A 20,548-nucleotide genomic window follows, 5' to 3' on the forward strand; every position below is an offset into this window, starting at 1 on the left:
GCTGTGAGTGTTTTATCAGGCAGCTCCCGTCCAGCCTTGCATCATGGCCCTGCTCCATCCTACGCTCAGCGCCGCTGCCCACAGACTGCAGCACACTTCACAGAGGCAGTCTGCGGCTTCATGCTTCAGGCTAAAGAGCTACACTTGCTCGGTTCTTTTCAGCCTTTCACAAGAGTGCTGTGACAGTAAAATGAGGTCACCAGGAAAAGTGCTTTTCAGTTCTTAGGAAAACATCTGCTTTAGGATTCCAGGTGTTGATATGCATAAACTTTTGATGTTAAGGTATGAGACTGCTTGCCTGTGACAGGGTTCTGCCAGTTAACATTTGGTTGTCTGTGTCTAGTTGAAGAATGAATTTTTAAGGAGCAGCTCTCCAAAATTTTTAACAGTGGACTGGTTAAAATAGAAGTATCTTGGTTGTCAGTATTTGTTAGCATCTTTTGAATGTGAAACTGTGTCTTGGATGGTGGAGGGAATGCTCTGTATTTATTGATTCACTTAAATGAACTCTACCTCAATTTCCCCATCTACAGAACAAGAGAATAGCATCTCTATGAAAGCCGGGAGGGAGGTCAGCAGCAGTGCATGCACGGGACACAGTTAGACCAGGGCCCGCCACTTTGGTAAGGCCTACAAATGGCACCATTGCAGTTGGTTCTTGTGCACGAACACATTCTGTGACAGATGCTCACACAGCAATGAGTTGACAAGATGCCAGTTAAAGACAGTCTGTGAGTACACAGTAGAGAGTGTGCATACAGGGTTGAGTTAGGTCGTGGTGTCTGTTTTGTAGTTGGGTTAAAACTCAGAAGAAGCCTATGGCAGATACAGTTCTGTGTTGAAATACCCACACGAAATGCATTGGTTTAAATGTGTCAGGATTTTTTGTTTCTGGGAGCACAGTTACCCTAAAGAGACCCAACTTTAGACAGATGACTGTGGTTTGGAGATCAATTGAAATCAGCAAAATGTCCTGGCAGTTGTGAAGTTCACAAACTGAAGAGGGATATCAGAACTTAGCAACAAGAGGAACAGAGAACAGAGACTGATGGTTTCCTCTCGTCAGGCCTCAGCACTGGAAGCGATGCTGACTTCACATTCGTATTCAGGCACTTCAATAAACATCATCCGTCTGAATAAACAAGCGGTGGGGAGGCGTGGGGAGAGAGTGGGTTTTTCCAGGTGAATGACATTTTTCAGTTTCCATTTTGAGGGGACCAAAAACTATTGTAACAATGAAATTTGGAAATTTTGCCATCTCTTTTTCCCTTGTTTCCATGTAAATGAAGTAAAATATAAAATCCTACCTTTGACTTCCCTAGAAGTATAAAAAACTTAGCCATCTAGCTCTGTTTTTAGGCAGGGACTTTGCATATAAAGTTTGCAAACACAAAAGAAAAGAGTCAGGTGAAATAATGGGACCGGAAGTTGATACAAATTTCTGATGTTTTTGGATTAAAAATTGTCCCAAGTAGTCAGGGTGGACTGTGTCCCCCAAGAGTTAGTCTCAAAAGTTTTATTGCCATTTGTTAGACTTCTTCACTTCTGAAATCTTGATGACTTCTCATTTGAACTTTTGGGGAAAAAAAAGAAAATTAGCATTACTATCTTCCCCAAAGCTTGATCTTCAGAGTCTTGCTTCCTGATCCAGACAGAAGTGAATAAAAACACAGTAACTGAGCAGGTTTGTTTTCCTGTCTCCAAAATGTTTGGTCCGTGTTAGTCCTCCCAGCCCAGGCGGGAGAAGAACACCGGCGGGAACCAGCTGTGGAAATGGTGATTTGACAAAGCCCTGGCTGGGGACTCGGGTTCTCCTGCAAGCAGCATAAATGTTTCCCAAATTAATTCTGGAGTTTCTCAAAATGGTTTAAGATATTTTAAGTCAACTAAATATTTGTTGCCTGTTTTTCAATATTTCACTTGCTAAGCTGTGCTGTAGAAGTTTTTGTCTTGTGAAAATTACCCTGGAATATAAATGCCATGCGACGCCTTTGATTTGATATTGGGGTCAAATGGAGGACGGTGTGGCCTTCCTTCAGGAAAGAATGGAGGGTTGTCTTGTTTTCCTCATTGGGTTCTTTGAGTGCATTGAGATGACAACAGCATTTTAGCATATCAGGGTAAATTACTCCCCTCCACTGGGTTTTTGTGTGGACAAGACTTGCACTCAAAAGATTATAGTTGTGTGGGCACATTGTTGAAAGTTAGTGTGTGCAGCCTTCAGTGTTGGGCGCAAGCCTACTACTATAGAGTCATTTATTTAGCTTTAATGAGAAAAGAAAAATATGGTGCATTTGAATGACATAAGAGGCTACTGCATGTTACTGACATACAAGTAAAAAGGGTCAGAAAAAAGAGAAGAAGGTATTTGACTAATATTTCTAGGCTTTCTCTCAAAAAGATTTGGTTGTAGTTTTGAACAGCTAATTAGGAATTGCAGTCTCTGGGGGTCAGATGACTGTCTTAAACAGCGCATTTCATACTTCAGCTACCGGATAAAGTCACTGACTATTTCCAAACCCAAGAAGTCTTGGATGGACTCACAGTGCTTGTGTTCCGATCACTCCATCTGAAACCAGTCGCTCGGGAAGTACAGTCAACATGGGGCTGAGCGGGAAAGGCAGGGCCTCATGGCCTGGCACGGGAGGTAGGGGAGGCCGGCCAGGGGCTGCTGAGGCTGGCTGGTGGCTGCACGGGCTTCTTCCAGCAGGCACGGCTTCCCACTGAGCATGCAGGCTCCCGCCAGGCCCGCTGGGGACCAGATCCTGGTCTGAGGCTCCTAATGCCCTCCTCGGCAGACACTGGGGAGGCCTGGGTGGCTTGGCCACCCTCTTCTGCAGACTCAGCTCTGTTGACATAACAAGCTGCCCGATGGCTCTTGGCCTCAGAGTCTCCAGTGCTCACATCTTCCTGCTTCTTTGACATTTGCCCAGGTTACTCTGCCTCCTTGCCACATCAGCTTACAGCTGATTGCTTCCTCTCTGGTGACCAGCTTAAATATATCTTTATTCTCATTTGTGGCCCAAGGAGTTTTTAAAAGGTGTGAATTTTCACCCTATCATCTTTGTGTCATAATATTTTTCTTTGGTCTACAGCAATTTTTCCATTTCATCTTTTCCTTTTATTCCTAACCCCCTTCTATCCCAAAAGAGCTTGAAGCACCTTGATTTCTACCAAGGTTAGTATCACTCAGTGGTTGTGCCTCTAGCATACTAGCCAGATGCATCCCTGTGCAGATTGTTCGGGCATGAGCTGTAGGGGCAGTTTGTCTTCACCTGAGGCCAAACAGATGAGCTGCTCAGTTATGTCTTCCAAGGTCATGGGTCTACAACTCACTTCTTTTTTTTTTTTTTTTTTTTTTTACAAAGTATAAATTTTATTGGTTGTAAATTATGCCTCAGTAAAGCTAAAACAAATCATAAATTTTTATCTCCTAAAAAAAAAATTTAGAAGACAGAGGTGGTACTAGAGAAAAATAGTAGAAAGAAACAGTCCCATTCATTCCTATACATTTTCTAACTCTATTCCCAAAGTTAGTTATATGCCTGAGCCACATTAGCTGTGCTTTTCACAGAAAATGCCTTAAATGGATACATTATCATACATCCTTGATTTTATCAAAGAATAAGAATAAGAAATCTCTATGAAAAGTACCACTGCATTTTCACTGGTATTACCATTGAAAGAAAAGTCCACTAAGTTCTCTAATATTCCTTGGATACAGATCCAAATAAAATATTCTTAGAATTTAACATTAGAAAATAAGTTTCCAAACACACATGTGGCATTCTTTCAACCCGTCTTCACTTTTTTGACTTTGCTGCCAGGAAGCTCAGAGATAAATATTCAACTACATCAGCTATAATAGTCTTGATTTCTTTTACTTAGTAGAGTAACTTTTATTTTTTGGAGCTATATTTACATATAACATTGTGTAAGTTTAAGATATATAACATATTGATTTGATATGATTGCAATATTACTGTAATTGTAGTGTTAGCTAACACCTTTACATATCACATAGTTTTCATTTCCTCCAGTGATGGGAACAATTAAGATCTTGTCTCTTAGCAAGTTTAATGTTGATCATACAATTTTGTTGTCTGTAATTACTGTACTATGCATTAGATTCCAGGATTTATTTATCTACTAGTTGCAAAGCCTTTATTTTTAGTATCATCCATTACTTTTTTTTTTTTTAATTCCAGAACATTTTATTTACCTCAAACAAAGAGGCATCATATCCTATTCCAGACATTTCATATACAATAATCCACTCTTACCCACAGGGATGCATTCCAAGACTCCCAGTGGCTGCCTGAAACTGCACATAGTACCAAACCCTATATATACTGTACAACTCTCTTCTTTAACCATAATTACTGCTACCGTTTACTAAATCCTCACTATGTGCCAGGCTCTGTGCAAAGCATTTTGCATTATATCTTCTCATTTAATCTTCATATCAAGCCTATGAGGTGGGCAGCATTATGCCCATTTTACAGCCAGGGAAACTGAGGCACGGGGAGGTTATCATTTGCCCAGATTTATTCTGCCAGAATTCAAACCCCATTTCTGTCTAGTCCAGTGCCTTAACCATCTAGAGCAGAATTGTCCCCCAGGGGCATCTGCCGTTTTTTGAAGACTTTTTTATTGTCACAACTGGGTAAGTGCTATTGGTATATAGTGGGAGGGCGCTGGGGCTGCTGCTAAACATCGTACAGCTTTCTGGCCAGGCCCTCAGAATGAAGAATTGTTTGGCCCTGAATGCTGAGGCTGAGAAACCCTGTTACATCTGGATGTAGCAAGCATTTATGGGTAACAGTTAAGGAGTACCTTCCAAGTGATGTTCTGAAATTTTTGTGATTTCAAGAAATATTCCTTGTTTGCATAGTTTTAAAAAATTATTTCAAAATTACTCAATAGGGAGAAAAATATGTAACTTTTTGCAAAGAAAAAGTATTTCCTCAAATTCCTAAAAGTGCAGAGGATTTCTAACAGTTCCTGTACCTCTGTGATACGGTTATTGAAACAGTGTGTGTCATTTGGGTAATTATGCCAGACATTTTTTCTTTGAGTCCCACTTAAAGGCTTCATACACATAAATTCTCTGCTAGATGTCAGCATGAAATTTTTAAATTCTGAAATTTGGTATCTTGACCTTGTTTGATCCCATGAATGGCTGCAGATCATATGGCTTCACAGCCCATACACCCCCAAACCCCACGGGCCAGGGAAGGGACCACAGGTGAAGGAGCATGGTCTGGGCGCAGGCTAAGCCAGGCTCGAGTTTCTGTGCCAGGGAGGCTGCATGTAGGTTCTGTGCGATAGTTCTTGCAGCCTTAATCACAGCCTTCTGTTTTTGTGTTCCAGTCGTGTGCTCAGCCCCTCTGCTCATCGGGCAAAACCGAGCGCTCCTAGTTGGAGAAATTTAAGGTCTTCCTGTTTGTCTGAACTCTTGGCAGTGATAATGTAGACATCTGTGCATTGTCCGCTTCACTTCCTTCCCTCCAGCAGCATTTACGGCTCTGTATTGTCCGTGGTCTTACTCATCTTGACCTTGTGCCCACTGCCTATTTATTGTAATAACTCCTCAGATAAAGTCCTCCTTGGAACTTTTTCTTTTAATGAAATGCCTGGGGCCAGAGAATTGAGGATGTAGCTAACATGCAGTGGGCGACATCGTCAAGTGTATGCTGACCACCATGAGACCGGCTTTAGTTCCTGCTCAGCAATCTTACTGCTTTTTAGGATAAAATGTTCTGTAGTCCATGAGCAGCAGCGTCGGCGGCTGGTCACTGCTGACCACGCCACCTCCTCCAGTCTCTCTGCACCTTAACTTCAGGACATGTAGTCTCCTTGTTCTCCCCCCTTGGCCTCTCCTCTTCGGCAGTTTTCTCGGACCCCCACGGGACATCCTGGGCCCCCTACTTAGTCTATAGCATCCTCAGGGACCCCATTTATATCCCTGCACCCCTTACTCTGGGAGTTCCCATGTCCCCTGGGTGCCTGATGGACATCCACAGAGACCTGCTGTTCTTCCTGATCTGGTCTAGACTCAGGATCTTGCCCCACTGACCTTCCCCCCATATTGTGATTCTGGGAAATGGAGCATTCAAGCAGTTGTACAGAAATCAGGGGTTGTCCTGCTGCCTCTTCCCCACACACTCCATAGTCCATCAGTCGCCTCATTTACTGCTGCTCCCAAACAGTTGTTAAACCTGCCCCCCTCGCTGCAGTAGTGCGGGCCCCGTCCCCCTGGGCCACAGCAAGGGTTTCCTAACTGGCCTTGGCCCTCCAGGGGTGCCCTCTTTCCTTCCTGGACCACCCCATGGACAGCAGGGCTCTGCCTGGCTCCTTGGCAGCAGTGCGGGAGGCCAGGGCTGCCCCCTTTGAACAGCCCTGGAGATGTCTGGCTCCCTGCCGGGACTGGTGTGTGTCTGCAGGGATGCTCACTCATGGCAGGTTTATTTCCCCCATCGTCTGCCTGATCCTCACAAGTATCCTAGAGATTATTTTTCTCAAATGCAAATCTGATTTTGTCGCCTTTATGCTAAAAATATTCTTAGGGCCCCTCATAATTGCATATGGCTAAGTTCCAAGTCCCAAACTTTACACATCCACCCCCTCACAGGGTGGCTCCTGTTTCCCTCTCCTGCTGCATTCCTGGCCTGGCCCCTCCTGCCTCACAGGGCAGTGCTGTCTGAGCAGGGCCTGTGCTCAGCACTTTCCTGGGCGCTTCTTTGCCTCCAGGCGGGACACTGCACCCCTCGCCCTTTACTGTTTCCTCACTGTTTACTGGCACCAGCAGCTCAGTGCGCACCTGCTGACTTACCAGTTGTCTCACTAGCCTGTGACCCCTTTGAGGACGGGGCACTGTCATTTTGGTGTCCCAGCACTGGCTCAGACCCAGACACATGAACAGACTTAAAGAGTGACTGTTGATGGTATATGAACATGGTCTGCCCTTCACCCTCAGAAATGAGATCAGCTCACCACTTGGTTCCTGGATTTGGCTATATGGCTTCTGAGAAATGGTCGCTACCAGCCAGGCTGCTTCAGCTTTTCTTTCTTTCTGATGAGGAAATGGGGGTACCCATAGTACCCAATGAAATGAAATGGCTTACAGAAGATGTAAAGCTCGTAGTTTTCTCAGTCACATCCACCGAGGTCCCCTTTCTTCCTCTCCTGAAACTTTCCCACATGGTCAGGAGCTTAGAATTTCGTGGGAAGGGACAGAGCGCAGAAAGAGTTAGAAATTCCTTTTTGGGATCACACTTTACACTCATAAACTCTTCCCCTCTTGTGGTCACTTATATTTTCCTGAGCAAAATATAATATATACTTATTCACTCAAGTACAAGCTGCTGCTTTGAATGATAAGTTCTGCTTGCCGCCGTGCTTCAGGACCGGAAGATACTGTGCCCTGGGGCAGAAGCAGATGGGGGCAAGGCAGATCTGCAGGGCCACCCCCAGCTTCCGAAAACCACTAGGCTTGATCGCAAATGGAGCATATGGGTCTCTTAAAAATGCCTAAACCCAGTGTGCTGCTTTCTTGATAGGATTTGGATCAGAAAGTCAGATTTCCTTGAAGGTCATGCTAGTTCCTTGAAATCATTATACAAAGTTCACAAATAATCCTGTTAGTTAATAAGTGAATTTGAATAAGTAAGCGGGGCTGTTAGAACATAAGATTAATTTTCATGCTCTGTTTAAAAATTCATCATACCCAATAGTTAGCAGATATGGCAGGATTAAATATCTTTCAGCCCTTTAGCCATCATTTTTACTCACATACACCAAAAATCATGAGGTTTATCAGCCACTTCCATTTTGCTCAGAACATAAGCAGTGTCAGCATGATGCAGCCCCTTCAGCCTTCTAACAAATGGTTTTATGCAACTATTCAGGATCATCCAACAAAAGGAGGAAACCCCAACCTTGTTTTTTTATCCTAACTGCAATGCTCCCATTTGAACTAGCTAATCATCAATGTACTTCCCAGTCACTGTATTCCTGAAAAAACCTTATTGTGGTTTCCTCAAGACTCCAGTACTGCCCCGCCCCAGCACACTGAGTTCCCAGGAGCAAGTCATGCTCCTCAGTGGCTCCGTGGCCTCCGTGTGCTTTATGTCTGTGTGTTTCCTGATTCTGGCTTTGATGACAGTTTCTTGACAGCAGTGAGTGTATCTTTGTGTCTTCTTCCCGCCCATGCTCCCCATCCACCATTACCCAGTCAGTACACTGTTCTACACGCCTTGGACAGTCGGATCTGGAACATGCTGTTAGGTGCTAGAGGGCACCCACTTTGCCTGCCCTCTTTACAGCTTCAGTGCTCAGGCCAGTAGAAGTGGGCTGTTGCTAATCTCTAGTGAACAAGGATCATCAAATGCCTGTGAATATGAATTCTCTAGTTTGGGAAGCTGGCAACATGAGTCTCTTTTTTACCTGCTTTCATGTTAGCAGATACTCAGTGAAAATGACTTTCAAAGAGGGGTGAGGTTTATTAACAAGATGAAAACAGGAAAATCAAGAAAGCAAATACACTGGGTCCTGGGAAAATAAGAGCTATTTTTGCTGAGCAGGTGCAGTTTCACTTTACCCCTTTCCTGAGAAGTTCATTGCTTCTGTCCTGTGAGGCACTGGGCATAGTTCCCTGGCAGGGGTGGGAAGTGTTTCTGTGTGTGCGAAGCTAATTTGCCGGCTAATCACCCCACCTGCATGTTTACATGTATCCCAGAGGCCTAGCACCTGTTAGCCCTGTTTTATGTATGGCCACCTCCGCCAAGGGGCAGTTTGGAACAAAGGTCAGGAAGTTAGGAGGAGTGAAACTGAGATGTGTGTGTGCTGTTCCTGCTTCTGACGCAGCTCTTCTGCCAGCCTGCCTGCCAGTGTAGGATGTACCTGGTTGACCGCCAGCTCATGTGTCTTTCCAGCACCTCTCATCCCTGGCCTTTGACTACCTGTGATTATCATCTTAATTATATCACTCTTACTCAGTTTTGGTAAAATACTGCCTTTGACAGCATTGGGACTAAAATTTAAAAGAAAAAAATGTTTTAATCCATCTATTATCTCACTGATAATGCCAAGTAAGATTGAAAATCACTTTAAATTAATGTCAGTCCAGCAGCTTTATCAACAGGCTATTAGGTTTGGAGTGTTGAATTTTTAAACATTATTTGAATCATTTGATTGAGCATAACAAAACAAGACATCTTACTAGATCATTAATAAGAATACTTATCAGAAATAAGTGCCCCTGGATGGATGAAAATCAGCCCTCCAGGAACATTTATAATTGATGAGAGAATTGCACTGCTTGACTTTAGTAATTCTGCAAGGAACAGAGAATAAACAGTAGGAAGCTCTAATTTTAGAGGACGGTTTCATATGGTTCATGTTTTGAAATAAAAGAAATATGACTTTTGACTCCTGCCTAAAAACTGAAGCACTTAAAAAAGGAATCTCTCATGTCATTGGCTTCTCTAGCTGGAGAATTCATACTCAGATGCATTTGTTAATTAGTTGGCATCTTTCTTGATATATGTAAGAAACTAACATATAAATACTTTAAAATTATTAAAACTTTGTTTTCTATCATGTCCTCTGGCATATGGCTGTGAATTTCTTCATGATCAAGCATTTTACTTGTCTAGAACAAGAAGTGAAAGTATCTAAGAAAGGAAGGATGCTTTTTGTGACCACAGATTGCAGAACTGAGTAAGTGTTCTTTAATTGCAGGGTCCATCTCTGAAGCTAAGAACAGAGGGGCCTCTTTTTAGCTGTTAGCCCAAAGACTGGAGTGGAGACTGCTCTGTGTTTCCAAGAATGAGAGACACCCTGGAACTAGAAATGAAAGGTTAGAATTAGATTCCCCCACTCCAGAAAAAAAAAAAAAAAGACAATGAGACGAGGGAGCCAGTCTAGCCCCACACCTTCGACCCTGGCCCTTGGACAGCTCCCCGTGCGTGGCTCAAGGGCATGCCCTAGGCCCCTCGTCTCCTGAGTGCTAGCATCGGATGTGACCTTCTCTGCTGCCAACCTTAAGCCCCTGCACTTGGCATTCCCCATGAACTACGGGGTCGCCTGTTCCAGGAGGACCCCTGGTCTCGGGGAAGGTGGGAAGAAGTGGTCATGTGTTTAAAATAACTGAGTTTGGGAGCTGAAGTGACAGTGATGGGCTGCACATCCACCCCCTCTCACTTTGTACCTGAGTTAAGGGAGCTGTGTGGGCACAGCCAGCTAGGCAAGAACCTAGACCAGAGCCCATGGTTTTCTGGCTTCCTTTCTAGTGTCTTTTCCCCACCTATTTTTTTTGCCATTGGATAAATTTGAGTCTAGGGAGAGGTACTGATCCTAGAAGTTGATTTTTTTGTGGCCATGTGGAAACAGCCTTCAAGGCGCAGGAAGATAGATGTTGACAAGAAAGATGATAATAATGATTCCTGCCCCCTAGTGAGTACTGGCAATTGGAGCTCCTTCCGCATGCACAGAGTTTGTAATTCTCGTGACAGCCATTGAGGTACGTGCTTTGATGGCTCCCACTTTCACTGTCCAGAGATACAGAGCCAGTTACGGCTCAGGGAGATGGCATTTCAACAGACTTAGCTCCATTTTGTATTCTTTCTGCTATATAGCTCCTTTTACATGGAGAAGATCGGCATTTGAAGGTGAGGCAAATTACCCACATGTCAGCAGACCTTAGAACTGGAAGATCTAAATGGCAAAAAGAATGCCTGAGGCATGCCCTCAGAAGTAGCTGTGCTGCTGTGGGGGCCGGCGGCGGCTGCTGTCCCCAGACGGTAGCCATGGGTGTGGGGCACTTACCATTACCAGGCGCTGTTCTATGCTTGTTCATTATTTTACCTTAGTTGATCTCACAAGGAGCTTATATGGTAGCTTCCATCAGGACCCATTTTACAGATCCAGGAGCTGAGGCACCCCAGCACATCGAGGCGCACGGTCAGCCCCAAGGAAGTGGTAGAACAAACCCAGACCATCTGGCTCCAGACTGAATCGCTCCCCAGGCTGCCTTTCTGGACGAGCTCATAGGTCTGGACAGGTAGGGCAGTGGGTGTTTAGTGACTTTGAGAGAGTCCCACTGTTGAGTTGGCCCTTATCCTGTGCAGAAACCTGAGAGACCCTCCCCAAAGCATTGCCCAGCTCATTTTGTACTGGAACCCAGAATTCCCAGCACCCTCCCCATGGGAGAGCTTGGCACCTGGCCTCTCGCTGCCAGAGGCGGGTGCCTTCTCGTGCGGCCTGCGGAGTCAGGGCTGTGGGAGACGGCCGGCTGTGATGAAGTCTGCGAGTCCTGACGCCCTCAGAGGAGTGAGTATGTGTCCACCCCAGGGGTGCTGCATTTTAACCCAAACTTGAACACAGTCTACTTTTGCTCCTCCACTGATTCTTCTGGGCCCTCTTGCCTGGCACCTTCCTCTCACGGGGCCATATGCCCCAGCCTGGACCTGTGTATACATGGGGACGGGTTTCCTCTTTGTCCATCTTGTTTATCAGTCTTTATGGATGGGAAGTTGGGAACAGAGGGCTGGGGGTGTCTCTTCTTACAGAAGCAAACCTAAACTATTGCTTGCTCCCAGCTTTTCCATGACTTTTGCTTTTGTTTTTAAGTGGCCTGGTCTTCTGATAAATACTCTCTTCTCTGAGACATCCAGATGAACTGTATTTCTGTTTACTATGCCTCACTATTGTCAGAAGCTCTCACAATGGGTCTCTGTTCTCAGAAAGAGTACTGTATCATATGAACAAATACAAGGGTTCAGACTTCCAAAATGGGGGTTTTTCTGAGAGCGCTGAACTTTGAGTCCACACTGACTTCACTAGGCTGCAGCAAAGAAAGTTCCTGGGCCTTCTCCTCTGGCCAGCTACATTCCTGAGGCATTAGGCCAGCTCAGTAATATAGGCTGAGGCTGTTGCCTGCATTTAAGCTTGCTGTCTATTTGCAAATACCTGGAGCTGCTGGCAGCTGTATGTTGAACTTGCTTTTCCTCGAAGAGTGTGCATCCCTTTGGGAGCTACACTTAAGCCCATCTGTCTGCAAATCACAGTTTGAATCCCAAGTATCTGGGGAATTCCTCTAGTTAATAAATGAAGAAAGTTTAAACTTGCCTACAGCTGTGAATTTGGCATTTTCCTTAGGGAAAGGTGACAGATGCTGGGTAGCTTGATCTCTGGCTATGAAATCACTGAGATGGACAAGGTTAAACGAAATGGGAGTACATGCAGCATACAAATCTGTCGTGCTGATTTTTAGATGTTAAAAAAACCCAAACATTAAAAATGTGTGTGTTTGTGTACATTCTGAACACACAGTATTTCATAGGTCTTAAATATATGAGAGAAATAAGGCACTAGAGAAGGGAGATTTTTGTTACATACAGTTATAAAGAGCCACGTTTGAGAACATCCACCTTGTACATTTTGTTCTTTATTGCATGTGTGTTTGGTATGTGAAGCTTTAGGCCATTTTCCAATCTTTCCCCGAGCTCCAGAAGTGTGTATTATGGACACACAAGACAGCGTGTTTCAGACCTTAGGGCTGCCTGTTGTACTCTTGGTTGTGAAAAGCTGGCATCGATATGAGGGAAATAATAAAAAACAGTGAGTTTGAACATTTCAGTGATGCTCTAAGACATATGAACATAGTCTACACTAGATGGGGACCCTTTACTTTAAATAATTCAGACTTTTAAAAAATTCCACTAGTGCTCAGCAAAAGTGGTTAGACATAGTAATAACCTCAGTGAGAATATAGAAGATTTAAAAAAAAAAAGTGAGCCATGACTGGCATTGATTTGGTCCCTAGTAAATGCCAACTTAGGCTGTTGGTTTTTAAGGCTATGGGTTGTCTTACATCTTTAGGCCCAGTTCAGTGGTAATACCCTTTAGTGGGTAATTGGAATTGCATTGCTGCACTGAGGGCTCTGCCATCAAGCCCAATGGCGGCTGGTATATTTGGGATGTGCTTAAGGTGTTTGTTTCAACGGGATCCTGGGTGACGTTTATTGCTCCTGCCCTCTGCCCTGCAGGAAGTTCCTGGGTTGGAGTGTTGCTGGCAGGTAGGAGTCCCTTCCCTGTGAGTCCAGCAGCCAGTCTATCCTGTTGGCAGTGCAGGGTGAGGCTTCTGCTGCCCTCCCGCTCACACCCGTCCCTCCCGAACCGCTGCTGGGGACCTGGGCACTGAGGCTCACTCCTATTCTCTTATGTCTGTCACACCAAGGGGTCAGATTTCCAGAGCCAGTGGGGAGTGGGGGTGGGTGGGTGCAAGGAAAGAAACAATTTTTTGCCATTTTTAACTTCTTGTGACTATTTTCAGAGTAACATTTTTGTCTAGTACTAATTGTGAGTTTATAAAATGATAACATATTGCTGTTTTTAAAAACATAACTCAGTTCAAAAGGCCATACCTCAATCAGAACAACTTAATTTTTAAGGAGACATGTAGTCTCATGAGTTGATTAAAGTCTTCCTCATGGAAGCCACCAGTATGCACCTAATGCTACGTTCTCCTTCTCTCTGAAATGCCTGATCCTCATGGTGCAGGTTCCCTGGGAATGTTAGGGTGTGGTGGGGGCTGTTTGTCTACCTGTGACTCACTGCCCCATGCCTCACTGACTCAGCTTTTCACTCTCTCCCCTTGGGCTCTGGCAGCCCTGGTGTTCCAGGGGTTTGTGTAAGAGACTCAGAAGTAACAGACGGCATCATCCTCTGCACACACCACATTTGTTCTTCCTTAGCTGTTGGAGGGGTACCTGCGGATGGCATTGTGTCTCGTGAACAAGTAGTGATTCTTTCTACCTCTGCACAGATGGTACCAGAAAGCCTGCAGTTGGTTTAAGAATGAAAGCCGGTGCTCCCCCCCCACTGCGAGAGGCCGCCTCGCTGTCCGCTTAGACCGGAAGCCCGTTCCCTAGTGGTTATTTCTCCTCAGAGCTGAGTCACTCACACCCAGGGCATTTGGAGTCTCCTCTCAGCAACACCAGGGTTGTGAAGAAGGAAGTTATGTATTTTGATATTTATGTATAAGTTTTTGTAGGTTCTTTGTTTTCCACCCTTTGTTATTTTCTCCCTTAAAACTCTCTTCTTTCTTACTGATTCTTAAAGGAACAATGAGGCTGACTTTACCATATATCTTTTGCCTGATATCACAGAATTCATTATGAACTTGGAAAACAGCTTTTATTTAAAATTATATAAAACAGTGACATGAAAAGGCAAGTCATGAAGTTCAAGTTCTAATTCAATTTAAACAAACCAAAAAACCTTTTGGCACCACAGTAAGTACAGGGCATGGGCATAGGCCCTGGTGTATAGGATGTGAGCTAACCAAACCGACTGTCTGCCTTGGAAGTTGATTCTTCAGTCCCTCCCGTCTGACAGAAATAGACACATAAATAAAGACCTTTTAAAGATTTTTAGATGACAAGGTTTGTAGAAGGAAAAAAGTTATGAAATATTTAAGTGGGCTTCAGAAATCTTAAAGAATGGGTCATTTAGGAAACAGGACCAGATGAGTGGACCTGATCTTTCTGTCTGCTCATGCCTTGGGACGGAAGCATAAAAATGACCCATCTAGCAATGGGTGCCCAGAAAGCAGATTGATTGGATACAGGAGGAGTTAAAATGGGCATTGAGAGAAATACATGGCTGGCCAGGACCAGTGAAGTAAAAAACAAACTTGACAATGAGCAGGAGCTGACCATGTGCTCCCAGCCGAGAAGACTTTTAAAGAAGTTTGTCTGGGTGCTTTTGGAGAGCGAGGCCCTTGCCCTGGAAGGGCCTTCAGGCCACTGAACAGGCCAGCAGGGTCAGGGGAGAGAGGATCACCTTGCAACGGGGAGCCAAGCTGAGATCAGCTAGTGACCTTAGGACTACTTGATGCATGTCTGGAGGTTCTCTGGCATTGGGAGTGGCCAGGGCCACCTGAACATGTATTGAGTGGACAGCCCAACTCTGCAGGCAGGGAATTTGAGAAATTAAGGCCATGTGGCCAAACTGAAGTTTTCTGAGGCAAAGTCCAAGACCCTTAGCGGAGGTCAAGAACGTTAACAGCAAATGAACTCCTGGTCTTTATTACCCAGGAGCCCCGTTTTGTTACTCTCAGAACAGAGAACAGTGAAAGCAAAAGCTGACTGTAGTGTGTGACCCAGAAACCCTGCCAGGGCCCTGGGAGAGGAGGGCTCCCGGGCACTCTGGCGAACTGGAGTTCCCGTCCTGTCAGCCTGTCATCTTGGACACAGACTGGCACGGACCTTAAAAATATTTCAGAAAAACATGAAAAGTGTACTTAATTTAGTAAATACTATGAATGTACAGATTACAGAACATGTCATACTCATTAGCATAGATCTTTTTTCAAAGTAAAGCTTTAACAATTTCTCTTAAGGTGCACCTACAAATGTAAGAACTGCTCTCTGAAGGAAGCTTCCACAGCAGTGGGTCTCACCCCTAGCACTGCTGACACTTCTTCGTGCGGTGCTTGCCCATGCACTGCAGGGTGGTTAGTGGCACCCCTGGCCACTAGATGCCACAAGCACACACTCGAACCTCTGTGTGAGTGTGCCTGGTAGAGTGAGATGGGACAAAAGACAGGTTTATCACCAAGACTGAGGAAAGAATATTGGCAATAAGCAGTATTGAGCATGTTGAGCCTCTAAATCACAGTATGATGTAATTATTAGTACATGTGGACCTTCTAACTAGAGTCAGTGTGTGGTAGTGGGTAGCCCGGGCAAATGAGTTTGCACGGTCTCCTGTGGTAGCTCGTTTTAAAAAGTCCTGCATGGTCCTGGGCCTTTCCTGCCACTCTTCTTGCCTCTTCCCTTTGCCCCTCCTCAGTCCCGAGGAACTGCTGGGGGCCGGCAACCTCGCCCAGCACGTGAGGCTTCCTCCCAGCTGAGTCTCAGCCTTCACTGTGTAAAGAATCTCCTGAGGGCTTGTTAAAAATGCAGTTTCTGGCAGCACCACCAGAAAGTTTGATTGAGTGTGTGGGAGCTGTGAACTTTCGTTTCTTTAGCAGGTGGCCTACGTCCCCCTGTAGGAGATGGCAGGTGGTCCAGGGACCACACCTGAAGAAGCAGCTCTCTAGAGGATCTCTCCAGGTTTTGGAAGGCAAAAGCACATAAATTCTACTTAACCAAAGCCTCATCCTTCCAGAAGACACGGAGGTGGGGCCATACTGCTGAGCCTTTGTGTGACTTGTATGTATCTGCAGTAGGGGGTAACTGTGAACACAGATAAAGGCCAAGAAACTATCAGTGATGTGGGAACTAAATTCATCTGCTTGGAAGTGTATGGATTATTTGAGTGCAGTAAATGTATTATGAATATAGGAGTTAATGTTTTTGAGTACTTACTGAACCACAAATTCTGTGTTAAGCTAATCATATGATGATTAATAATAGCTGACATATGTTGAACACAATGAATTGGAAGCTATGCTGATTATTCTACATATACTTTGTCCTTTAAGCCTCATGGCAATCTTGAAAGGAATATGCTGTAATCCTTATTTTACAGAGAGGAACCTAAGCCTTGGTAGGGTTAAACAGAAATAGCCTGTCTGAGGACATACAATGGTTCAGTGGCAGAGCTGAGATTTGGTCTCAGGTCTGTTTATAAAGCTCTTAAATCACTGCCATCGCTGCCCGTATGGCTCCGTGCCCTTCTCCCGACCTGCCATTGCCAGGCTGGGTGCCCCCTCCACACAGCCTAAGGAACTGGGGTGACCAGGGGGAAGCTTCAGGGAGTCCAGGTTTGTCCTTTTTGAAAGGAAGGCTCTGAAGTTAGAGGAAGGCTGGCCCGTCTCGTCACAGAAAAGCTTTCCTTATCACTGCAACCCAGCCCTCTGGATGCAAGTCAGTCCTTCTGGGAAGGGCTGCATTTCTTCAAAGTGCAACTCCCTACCAGGTCTGTAGATGTTTTAGTGTTTTGATACGTTATATATAAAATGTGGTTCCATACTGAAGAAACGCAGCAAACCTTTCTTAGAAGTAAAACCCCTTTGGTAAAGGACTTCTTTAGCTTCTAGGATGGCCTCCCTTAGAACAGGTCTTCTCAACTGTGGTATCAGAACCCACCCAAGGAGCTCTTCAGAAGCACTGAGTCCTCTCTGGACCAGCCTTCTCCCCTGTCCTTACCACAATTCTGATTCTTCACAAACAGAAAGGATCCTGGGCATGTTCTGCCTGTATCTGTATGTAAGTGTGTGTGTAGGTACATATACGCATATGTATACGCACACATATTCATATATATGTCTGTATGTATAAAATTATTCTGACCCTCAGGTGTCACCCAGTATTGTTCCTTCCAAATGTTATATAGTAGGGATTACACAGCCAAAGGATTCTCACCAAAAATGTTTAAGCTGATTCTAAATTTGCCTTTAGATTTAACCTCCAGTATCTGTACAGCAGGGGATAGAGAACAAGTTTAAATGCTATCATGAGGAAATAGACAAACCCATATTGTTGGGTAGTCCATATAACAACTGGCCTGGTGTCTTCACAAAAGCAAATGTCAAGGGACAAATGTGGGTGGGGCAGTATAGGTTAGGGGTGGAAGGACTCTTTTTTTTTTCTCATTATGGTATCATTAATACACAATCACATGAGCAACATTGTGGTTACTAGAATCCCCCCATTGTCAAGTCCCTACCACATACCCCATTACAGTCACTGTCCATCAGCGTAGTAAGATGCTATTTAATCACTACTTGTCTTCTCTGTGCTATACTGCCTTCCCTGTGCACCCCCCACCCTGACATTATATGTGCTAATCATAATGCCCTTTAATCCCCTCCTCCCTCCCTTCCCACCCACCCTCCCCAGTCCCTTTCCCTTTGGTAACTGTTAGTCCATTCTTGGGTTCTGTGAGTCTGCTGCTGTTTTGTTCAGAAGGACTTTTTGACTAAAGGAAACTAAAGACACATAACCCAGTGCAATGCATGAGCCTTGATTGAGTCATGGTTTTAAGAAACCAGCGCTAAAAAAACAGGGCAGGGTAGGGAAATTTGAGTGGGGACCAGGATTTGGATATGAGGGAATTATTGTCAGTGTTTTTGGGTGTGTTAATTTTATTGTGGTCATGTAGGAAAGTGTCCTTGTTTTTAGTAGGTGTATGCTAAAGTAGCTGGGAGTGAAGTGTCAAGACATCTGCAACTCATTTTCAAATGGTTCAGAAAAAAGTGTCTCTGAGTGAGTGTTCATGTGAGGGTGTAAACCACAATCGACGGGATAAGTATGGCAAAGTGTTAACAAATGTTGAATCTGGGTGTTTTAGTGTCTATTCTTTTCAACTTGGATCTATGTTTGCAAATTTTTCAATGTCAAAAAATAGGTTGAAAACAGGAGCCAGGTGTATAAGCAAGCTAGTGTTCTTCGGGATTTTGCCCTGGTCTCGCACAGGCCTTTGCTGCTCTTGCAATGGGGGATGCATAGACTTGGTGCAGCTGTCACTGAAGTCCCTTCTGTTTGCCTCTGCCTGTCTAGGTAGATGTGAGCTTTGCTCCTGGTATCTGTTAGGATAATCTCCCAGCCAGCCAACACTGGGTGGCTTCTTCACGGGCCCTTTCTTCCTTTTACTACCCCTTTAGGGAAGCTACAGACCCAAGTCAGCTCCGCTTAGCCCCTTTGTCTTTCCTTTAACTACTGAGGCTTTCTGGAGAACAGGCACGTGACTGACTCCCACAGACCAGCCACTTATCAGCGTCTCCCTGCTGTGTGCTCTGACTGTAGTGCTGCTGTAGGCTCTGCAGGGCCCTCATGTTGTTTGCTTTGATTCCCTTATTACTTGCTAAGAGGCTTTACTGTCGACCTTTGTGATAATCATAGTATCATTTTCTGGAAGTCAGAGGACTGTCTGGGTTATCCACAGCCACCAGAGAGGTGGTAGTGAAGTCAGGTGTCTTGGAGGGAAATGTGTTCAGTGGCCTGTGGAGCAAGAGGGCTGGGTCGTTTTAAGTGAGCTTTGGAGAAGCAGGAATTACAGGGAATAGACGTAGATGCCATGCTGAGTTCTGTGCCCTAACCCCTGCAGCTAACAAGATCTATAACAAGGATCTATTTCCCCTTTGGTACAGATGTTGTCCCAGCAGGTGCCTTTCCCTGCGCATGAGACATGGACAAAACACTTTATGGAGAATAGACTCCTGCAGAAGCTCCTGGATGCATTTCCAGTTTCACCTGTCCCACCAGCTTGCAGACTACCCCAGGCGGCCTTGCAAGCTGTAGCTATTCCTCTTCTAGCAGCCATTAGCAAACTTGCTGAAGAGATGAAAGCAGCTTATTGATCCCTCTTCCAAACAGAAGAATAAAAGGCTCATTCCATCCACCTCAGCGTGAATGTGGGGATTTGGTGCAGTAGGTGGGGATGGTTTTAGCGCAGATGGATGGACAGGGAACTCTGTTTTATGAAGTTACGTACCTGGCTCCCTATATAACCTGGCCCTCAGCTTGGCACAGACCTTTCTGCTAGGCCCGAAGGTGCTGTCTTCCCTTCTCAAGTTTCATATCCTTCTCTTCTGAAGTTGCAATCTAATTGCATTCCTGACTCTGAGCTGAGCTTTCTGACCAGGACAGTGGATAGTTGGCATGTTCATTAAGATCCAAGTCCCTGAGAGGTTGCAGCAGAGTCCTGAGGCTCTGCAGGGGACAGACATGTAGGGGTTTTATATTCACATTGGAAAACTGCCATTAAACAGAAGAGGAGCAGGGATCAAGAGTGGCTGGACACAGCAGTAAATTGTTTTCTAATTGAACTGGGAGACTTTGTGGAAGCCTCATCTTCTAACAGGCTGGGCTTTCCACCTGTTGGTTCAAAGGGTTTGTGAACCTGGTGGGTGGATGTAGCTTCCTGCGGCCTCCCAGGAGCCTTGGAGAATGATCATTTTTATTATCTACAGTCTCCTGCAAAGCTCTTTTGTATTGGTAACTTTTTTTCTCCAAAGGAAGTTCTGTTTGGGGCTGGGGAGGTGAGAATGCATGAATGGGAGTAGGTTACACTTCTGGCTAATGCACTTGGGTTTGTCCACTGGGTTAGGAGTGGGGAAACAGGAATTGAGACCAGGACCCTGCTCGCAAAGCCCGCCAGGGTTGCTTAGACACATTGACCTCATCTGTCTCGGAATAACCCATTTAATCTTTGTGTGCATGTAATGGCCGAGTTTCTGTTACATACTGTGCACTTCCATCAGGTAAACTGTTGTCTGACCAGTGTCATCCATGGTAGGGGAGAAGCTTCTGAGGGACAGGAGTTGATATTCATTGAGCACTTACTGTGCCCTGCACAGATTCCTCACAATACTGGGCAGCAGGATATGCTACTGTCTCCATGTGGTAGATGGGGACGCTGAAGTTCTGAGAAGTTAGATGTCCACATGGCCAGTGGGTGGAGGACCTGCATTTGGAACCCAGACCTCTTGATGGAGTCCAAAATCCTTGCAGTGAAACACACTGCCTTCCTCCTCCTACCCCCCACCCCACCAAACACACACTACATCTACTCCCCATCCCCAGGCAACTAT

General features: G+C 45.1%; 1 protein-coding gene across 20 annotated transcripts in view; it reads left to right on the top strand.

Annotated features, from left to right (window-relative positions):
• Positions 1-20,548, top strand: part of LHFPL2 (LHFPL tetraspan subfamily member 2) — a 178,926-nt gene that overhangs the window by 120,784 nt on the left and 37,594 nt on the right. The gene's annotated exons all lie outside the window — the stretch shown is intronic.

This window comes from Manis javanica, chromosome 1, assembly GCF_040802235.1.
Source record: "Manis javanica isolate MJ-LG chromosome 1, MJ_LKY, whole genome shotgun sequence".
Lineage (NCBI taxonomy): Eukaryota > Metazoa > Chordata > Mammalia > Pholidota > Manidae > Manis > Manis javanica.